This window comes from Haliotis rubra, unplaced genomic scaffold, assembly GCF_003918875.1.
Source record: "Haliotis rubra isolate DU_JTF1 unplaced genomic scaffold, ASM391887v1 Scf114, whole genome shotgun sequence".
NCBI classification, from domain to species: domain Eukaryota; kingdom Metazoa; phylum Mollusca; class Gastropoda; order Lepetellida; family Haliotidae; genus Haliotis; species Haliotis rubra.
The window spans coordinates 337933-348424 of record NW_025765048.1 but is presented as its reverse complement, the minus strand read 5'-3'; positions in this window follow the sequence as shown (position 1 = coordinate 348424).

Genomic DNA, 10492 nt, shown 5'->3' with positions numbered 1-10492 from the left:
TTTGCGTACTTGCAAATTCGTAACAAGTACGCTCGTTTTGTCTTGCGTCCTCTGTTAAAAACGTAACCCCCTTTAGCGGCATAGTATAGATTAGAAACGTGTGAAACTCATGCAGTATGGAAATATGCAGAGAGTGTACATTAAGAATCATGACCTATAATTTATACTGCAACAATCAATGAAACCATGGCGAATTCCCAGTTCTCTACCGAAAAGAGTTGTGAATGAACGTGATTTTACACCGCGGTCAGTGATGGGAACACAACCAGCAGGGCCAGTGACCAATGGATCCCTTTTAAGTGGCTAATGCGACAGATACTCTCTATCCATGGTATGTACAGTATGTACAAGTGCCTGACATTGCTTTAAATGCTCGTACATTGACACAGTAAATCATATGATCTTTATTTATGATTTATATATTTCACTGCATGGAAAGTGGTCAATGGATTTTGAAAAAACCCGTCATGGATTAAAGTCGTAAGTCGTCATATGTATTCTCTACAAGTAAATATTCACAAAGAACTTAATTAAGCACCCCGTGTATTTTTGCAATAATAGGTTTTCAACACGTGCATAAAACTTCTCGTGGTGACCACGATGGAAAACATGAGTTTTCCTGACCAGCGTGATCCTTTGACTCATTAAAAATGACAAAGTGTTTTGAATCCATGTTGATTTTATAATGATAATTGCGCATATTTAAAAAATAAACCACTGATTTTCATCAGTGTACATGACCCCGGAATGTTGAATGTTGAATTTATGGGTGAATGTGAACATTCAAATTGTCATTTTGCGTGTCTTACGGACTTACACCATTCAAGGTCAAATCCGACTGTATGACAGCCATCGTTCTCCCCCTCATACCCCTGTCAGCCTCCTGATCCTCTGAAAGGGCAGTCTACGCCATTCCTCATGTAAAGCAGCTTCCAATTGGACCAGGTTCTGTACAAGAGGATCCCTTTGTTGCACAAGACGACCACTCATGTCCCAGATATGCTCCAAAGGGTTAATATCGGGGCTCATTCAATTGTGAAATATTTCAGGATGTGGTTAACTAAGTTCTCTGTGTCACCTGTAACCATTTTACATTTTATACCACACGATAGGGGCGCATATCAGATCACTAACTTTATATCATCACCTTGCCAAACATCCGTCAAAGGATTCCGTGGCGCAATAGCCTCATACATGATCCAGTGTCTGTCCGTTGTCATGACAACACGCCGACATGGCTTGTACATGCGACAAGTCGAGACACCAGTGTAATCTGAAAGGGTCACCGATGGTACAGTCGCCGTAGGTGCCGCACTTTCCCTTGCTTAGAAAACATATTATTGTAGGTTCGAATTCCAGAATATGTCAGAACTATATGTCTTGGTTTGTCTGCACCACGGTTTCATCAAACTACTAAATGCCAAAGACCACCACCACCTCGGGATTTGCTGGAACATCCCATGTAGGTTTCTGTCAAGGCGATGACACTGCGATAATCTTAACAACTAACTAAATCTTCATGTATACTGAAGTAAGTGCCGATGTTCAGATAACAGTTTCAAATCACCTGTAAATAACGCGAATAAATAACTTAATTTTGTTTTAGCGACAATGTTGAACCTCATTATTGCTGTAACCGAAGTAGTTTGGTATATACCACAAAGGCAAATAGTTTCTGTAGATGTCAGTTTAATGGCAATAATAACTGAAGGCCCTGTGGAAACAAATATATCACATCAAAATATGCAACAATACTTCATGGGGCTTACCAATAAATAATACAATATATATAATCAATACAATCATTACTGATTAATCAGGTCACAGAGTAGACATGTGTGTATATATGTATATAATGTTTATATTTCAAGATACACGTGTAGCTTCATACAAGTACATAACATAATTATCTACAATAAAATATGAAAGAACCCTCTCTAAGTGTATGGCACTGTGCCCGTTACCGACACAAACGTCAGGAACTATGTTTGCCACACCTGAACATAAACATATACAAATCCAGTAATCCAGTATATAACGTTCTACATCTGTACATTATCACTCTACTGTACATAAAATATCTGTTCCAATAACTCATCTCATCATACATACATTCATTCATTCATACATGCAAAGTTAGGTGCATTAGTTTATAGAAGTAGATGTACACATTATGTTTACCTACACAATAAGCTAGATAACATCCTCACGGGAATGCTATCAAAGATTACCTGTAGTACACTTACATTTATAAAGTATTGCTAAGGCCTAGTTATGCTGCATGTAACAGATAGTTAATTTGATTTATATTTACCACACATAACATGATACATGCTTTAAAGGAAGCTAAGAAATAATATATACACACTAAACATGAAGACATAAAATATACAATCCAAATATATTCTAACCTGTTAGAAACTGTTGTGAACAATGTCCAGTGACATACTTGAAGTGAAAATGGAAGCTGACCCATAAAACACCCTGCTATTGAAACTAAGGGGCCTGGGGCTGGGGCAAGACAATAGAGACAATAGACAACGTAAGCGCAAGGGTGACAGTGCTATTGTGAAGGTGAAGCAGGTTAGATTGAGTGGTTAAGCTAGGGCTAGACTTAGTGATTAAAATACAAATTAAAATACACTTGCTTATATATACATAATTACATACTCCTGTATACACTTGCTTAATATATACATAATTACATACTCCTGTATACACTTGCTTATATATACATAATTACATACTCCTGTATACACTTGCTTATATATACATAATTACATACTCCTGTATACACTTGCTTATATATACATAATTACATACTCCTGTATACACTTGCTAATATATACATAATTACATACTCCTGTATACACTTGCTAATATATACATAATTACATACTCCTGTATACACTTGCTAATATATACATAATTACATACTCCTGTATACACTTGCTTATATATACATAATTACATACTCCTGTATACACTTGCTAATATATACATAATTACATACTCCTGTATACACTTGCTTATATATACATAATTACATACTCCTGTATACACTTGCTAATATATACATAATTACATACTCCTGTATACACTTGCTTATATATACATAATTACATAATCCTGTATACACTTGCTTATATATACATAATTACATACTCCTGTATACACTTGCTTATATATACATAATTACATACTCCTGTATACACTTGCTTATATATACATAATTACATACTCCTGTATACACTTGCTTATATATACATAATTACATACTCCTGTATACACTTGCTTATATATACATAATTACATACTCCTGTATACACTTGCTAATATATACATAATTACATACTCCTGTATACACTTGCTTATATATACATAATTACATACTCCTGTATACACTTGCTAATATATATACATAATTACATACTCCTGTATACACTTGCTTATATATATATAATTACATACTCCTGTATACACTTGCTAATATATACATAATTACATACTCCTGTATACACTTGCTAATATATACATAATTACATACTCCTGTATACACTTGCTATATATATACATAATTACATACTCCTGTATACACTTGCTTATATATACATAATTACATACTCCTGTATACACTTGCTTATATATACATAATTACATACTCCTGTATACACTTGCTTATATATACATAATTACATACTCCTGTATACACTTGCTAATATATACATAATTACATACCCCTGTATACACTTGCTAATATATACATAATTACATACTCCTGTATACACTTGCTAATATATACATAATTACATACTCCTGTATACATAATTCTCCTGGCGTATACACTTGCTTATATATACATAATTACATACTCCTGTATACACTTGCTTATATATACATAATTACATACTCCTGTATATACACTTGCTTATATATACATAATTACATACTCCTGTATACACTTGCTAATATATACATAATTACATACTCCTGTATACACTTGCTTATATATACATAATTACATACTCCTGTATACACTTGCTTATATATACATAATTACATACTCCTGTATACACTTGCTATATATACATAATTACATACTCCTGTATACACTTGCTAATATATACATAATTACATACTCCTGTATACACTTGCTAATATATACATAATTACATACTCCTGTATACACTTGCTTATATATACATAATTACATACTCCTGTATACACTTGCTAATATATACATAATTACATACTCCTGTATACACTTGCTTATATAATTACATACACCTGTATACACTTGCTTATATATACATAATTACATACTCCTGTATACACTTGCTTATATATACATAATTACATACTCCTGTATACACTTGCTAATATATACATAATTACATACTCCTGTATACACTTGCTTATATATACATAATTACATACTCCTGTATACACTTGCTTATATATACATAATTACATACTCCTGTATACACTTGCTTATATATACATAATTACATACTCCTGTATACACTTGCTAATATATACATAATTACATACTCCTGTATACACTTGCTTATATATACATACATACTGTATACACTTGCTTATATATACATAATTACATACCCCTGTATACACTTGCTTATATATACATAATTACATACTCCTGTATACACTTGCTAATATATACATAATTACATACTCCTGTATACACTTGCTAATATATACATAATTACATACTTGTATACATACATAATTACTTATATATACATAATTACATACCCATACCCTGTATACACTTGCTTAATATATACATAATTACATACTCCTGTATACACTTGCTTATATATACATAATTACATACTCCTGTATACACTTGCTTATATATACATAATTACATACTCCTGTATACACTTGCTTATATATACATAATTACATACCCTGTATACACTTGCTTATATATACATAATTACATACTCCTGTATACACTTGCTTATATATACATAATTACATACTCCTGTATACACTTGCTTATATATACATAATTACATACTCCTGTATACACTTGCTAATATATACATAATTACATACTCCTGTATACACTTGCTTATATATACATAATTACATACTCCTGTATACACTTGCTTATATATACATAATTACATACTCCTGTGTACACTTGCTTATATATACATAATTACATACTCCTGTATACACTTGCTTATATATACATAATTACATACTCCTGTATACACTTGCTTATATATACATAATTACATACTCCTGTATACACTTGCTTATATATACATAATTACATACCCCTGTATACACTTGCTTATATATACATAATTACATACTCCTGTATACACTTGCTTAATATATACATAATTACATACTCCTGTATACACTTGCTAATATATACATAATTACATACTCCTGTATACACTTGCTTATATATACATAATTACATACTCCTGTATACACTTGCTTATATATACATAATTACATACTCCTGTATACACTTGCTTATATATACATAATTACATATACACATAATCTGTATACACTTATATATATTACATACTCCTGTATACACTTGCTTAATATATACATAATTACATACCCTGTATACACTTGCTAATATATACATAATTACATACCCTGTATACACTTGCTTATATATACATAATTACATACTCCCTGTATACACTTGCTTTATATATACATAATTACATACATACACTTGCTGTATACACTTGCTACATAATTACATATATACATAATATACATAATTACATACTCCTGTATACACTTGCTTATATATACATAATTACATACTCCTGTATACACTTGCTTATATATACATAATTACATACTCCTGTATACACTTGCTAATATATACATAATTACATACTCCTGTATACACTTGCTTATATATACATAATTACATACTCCTGTATACACTTGCTTATATATACATAATTACATACCCCTGTATACACTTGCTTATATATACATAATTACATACTCCTGTATACACTTGCTTATATATACATAATTACATACTCCTGTATACACTTGCTTATATATACATAATTACATACTCCTGTATACACTTGCTTATATATAATTACATACTCCTGTATACACTTGCTTATATATACATAATTACATACTCCTGTATACACTTGCTAATATATACATAATTACATACTCCTGTATACACTTGCTAATATATACATAATTACATACTCCTGTATACACTTGCTTATATATACATAATTACATACTCCTGTATACACTTGCTTATATATACATAATTACATAATTACATACTGTATACACACTTGCTTATATATACATATACACTTACATACTTACATACCTGTATACACTTGCTTATATATACATAATTACATACTCCTGTATACACTTGCTTATATATACATAATTACATACTCCTGTATACACTTGCTTAATATATACATAATTACATACTCCTGTATACACTTGCTTATATATACATAATTACATACTCCTGTATACACTTGCTTATATATACATAATTACATACTCCTGTATACACTTGCTTTATATATACATAATTACATACTCCTGTATACACTTGCTTATATATACATAATTACATACTCCTGTATACACTTGCTTAATATATATACATAATTACATAATTACTGTGTATACACTTGCTTATATATACATAATTACATACTCCTGTATACACTTGCTTATATATATACATAATTACATACCCTGTATACACTTGCTTATATATACATAATTACATACTCCTGTATACACTTGCTTATATACATATACATAATTACATACCACTGTATACACTTGCTAATATATACATAATTACATACTCCTGTATACACTTGCTAATATATACATAATTACATACTCCTGTATACACTTGCTTATATATACATAATTACATACTCCTGTATACACTTGCTTATATATACATAATTACATACTCCTGTATACACTTGCTAATATATACATAATTACATACACCTGTATACACTTGCTTATATATACATAATTACATACTCCTGTATACACTTGCTTATATATACATAATTACATACTCCTGTATACACTTGCTATATATACATAATTACATACTCCTGTATACACTTGCTTATATATACATAATTACATACTCCTGTATACACTTGCTAATATATACATAATTACATACTCCTGTATACACTTGCTTATATATACATAATTACATACTCCTGTATACACTTGCTTATATATACATAATTACATACTTCTGTATACACTTGCTTATATATACATAATTACATACTCCTGTATACACTTGCTTATATATACATAATTACATACTCCTGTATACACTTGCTTATATATACATAATTACATACTACTGTATACACTTGCTTATATATACATAATTACATACTCCTGTATACACTTGCTTATATATACATAATTACATACTCCTGTATACACTTGCTTATATATACATAATTACATACTCCTGTATACACTTGCTTATATATACATAATTACATACTCCTGTATACACTTGCTTATATATACATAATTACATACTCCTGTATACACTTGCTAATATATACATAATTACATACTCCTGTATACACTTGCTAATATATACATAATTACATACTCCTGTATACACTTGCTAATATATACATAATTACATACTCCTGTATACACTTGCTTATATATACATAATTACATACTCCTGTATACACTTGCTTATATATACATAATACATACTCCTGTATACACTTGCTTATATATACATAATTACATACTCCTGTATACACTTGCTTATATATACATAATTACATACTCCTGTATACACTTGCTTATATATACATAATTACATACTCCTGTATACACTTGCTATATACATATATATACATAATTACATACTCCTGTATACACTTGCTTATATATACATAATTACATACTCCTGTATACACTTGCTTATATATACATAATTACATACTCCTGTATACACTTGCTAATATATACATAATTACATACTCCTGTATACACTTGCTTATATATACATAATTACATACTCCTGTATACACTTGCTTATATATACATAATTACATACTCCTGTATACACTTGCTTATATATACATAATTACATACCCCTGTATACACTTGCTTATATATACATAATTACATACTCCTGTATACACTTGCTTATATATACATAATTACATACTCCTGTATACACTTGCTTATATATACATAATTACATACTCCTGTATACACTTGCTTATATATACATAATTACATACTCCTGTATACACTTGCTTATATATACATAATTACATACTCCTGTATACACTTGCTAATATATACATAATTACATACCCCTGTATACACTTGCTTAATATATACATAATTACATACTCCTGTATACACTTGCTTATATATACATAATTACATACTCCTGTATACACTTGCTTATATATACATAATTACATACTCCTGTATACACTTGCTTATATATACATAATTACATACTCCTGTATACACTTGCTTATATATACATAATTACATACTCCTGTATACACTTGCTTATATATACATAATTACATACTCCTGTATACACTTGCTTATATATACATAATTACATACTCCTGTATACACTTGCTTATATATATATATAATTACATACTCCTGTATACACTTGCTTATATATACATAATTACATACTCCTGTATACACTTGCTAATATATACATAATTACATACCCCTGTATACACTTGCTTATATATACATAATTACATACTCCTGTATACACTTGCTTATATATACATAATTACATACTCCTGTATACACTTGCTTATATATACATAATTACATACTCCTGTATACACTTGCTTATATATACATAATTACATACTCCTGTATACACTTGCTTATATATACATAATTACATACTCCTGTATACACTTGCTTATATATTTACATACTCCTGTATACACTTGCTTGCTATATATACATAATTACATACTCCTGTATACACTTGCTTATATATACATAATTACATACATACACTTGTTATATATACATAATTACATACTCCTGTATACACTTGCTTATATATACATAATTACATACTCCTGTATACACTTGCTTATATATACATAATTACATACTCCTGTATACACTTGCTAATATACATAATTACATACTCCTGTATACACTTGCTAATATATACATAATTACATACTCCTGTATACACTTGCTAATATATACATAATTACATACTCCTGTATACACTTGCTAATATATACATAATTACATACTCCTGTATACACTTGCTAATATATACATAATTACATACTCCTGTATACACTTGCTTATATATACATAATTACATACCCTGTGTATACACTTGCTTATATATACATAATTACATACCCTGTGTATACACTTGTTTATATATACATAATTACATACCCTGTATACACTTGCTTATATACATAATTACATACTCCTGTATACACTTGCTAATATATACATAATTACATACTCCTGTATACACTTGCTAATATATACATAATTACATACTCCTGTATACACTTGCTTATATATACATAATTACATACTCCTGTATACACTTGCTTATATATACATAATTACATACTCCTGTATACACTTGCTTATATACATAATTACATACTCCTGTATACACTTGCTTATATATACATAATTACATACTCCTGTATACACTTGCTTATATATACATAATTACATACTCCTGTGTACACTTGCTTATATATACATAATTACATACTCCTGTATACACTTGCTTATATATACATAATTACATACTCCTGTATACACTTGCTTATATATACATAATTACATACTCCTGTATACACTTGCTTATATATACATAATTACATACTCCTGTATACACTTGCTTATATATACATAATTACATACATACCCTGTATACACTTGCTTATATATATATAATTACATACTCCTGTATACACTTGCTTATATATACATAATTACATACTCCTGTATACACTTGCTTATATATACATAATTACATACTCCTGTATACACTTGCTTATATATACATAATTACATACTCCTGTATACACTTGCTAATATATATAATTACATACTCCTGTATACACTTGCTTATATATACATAATTACATACTCCTGTATACACTTGCTTATATATACATAATTACATACTCCTGTATACACTTGCTTATATATACATAATTACATACTCCTGTATACACTTGCTTATATATACATAATTACATACTCCTGTATACACTTGCTTATATATACATAATTACATACTCCTGTATACACTTGCTTATATATACATAATTACATACTCCTGTATACACTTGCTAATATATACATAATTACATACTCCTGTATACACTTGCTTATATATACATAATTACATACCCCT